Source organism: Anneissia japonica, unplaced genomic scaffold (assembly GCF_011630105.1).
Source record: "Anneissia japonica isolate Jap-2015-1 unplaced genomic scaffold, ASM1163010v1 scaffold699_len907043_cov185, whole genome shotgun sequence".
In the NCBI taxonomy this organism is placed as follows: domain Eukaryota; kingdom Metazoa; phylum Echinodermata; class Crinoidea; order Comatulida; family Comatulidae; genus Anneissia; species Anneissia japonica.
In genome coordinates this window covers 905,965-906,229 of record NW_022722982.1, presented here as the reverse complement: position 1 = coordinate 906,229, position 265 = coordinate 905,965, and the positions used below count along the sequence as shown (strand labels likewise).

The 265-nt window shown below is 30.2% G+C and overlaps 1 protein-coding gene across 1 annotated transcript in view; it reads right to left on the bottom strand.

Annotated features, from left to right (window-relative positions):
- Window positions 1–265, bottom strand: part of LOC117112062 (monocarboxylate transporter 13-like) — a 12,245-nt gene that overhangs the window by 4,111 nt on the left and 7,869 nt on the right. The window lies entirely within an intron of this gene.

Genomic DNA, 265 nt, shown 5'->3' with positions numbered 1-265 from the left:
TGGACCTAATTGTATTTGACTTTACGTCTTTATCTAACTTTACGAACTGAGAACGATTAATCAAAAAATCAAAAACTAAGGAGATTAAGGGAAAAGGAATATTCATGCGAACTAATTTGTCAAATAAACGATGAGGTTGAATTGTATTAAATGCAGATGAAAAATCATAATACATAATTCGAGCACAATTTCCATGACTTGTCCGGTCTAAGTGAGAATATAAATATTGTAGCTTAAATAAAATTGCATCCGTGGTACTTCTTAT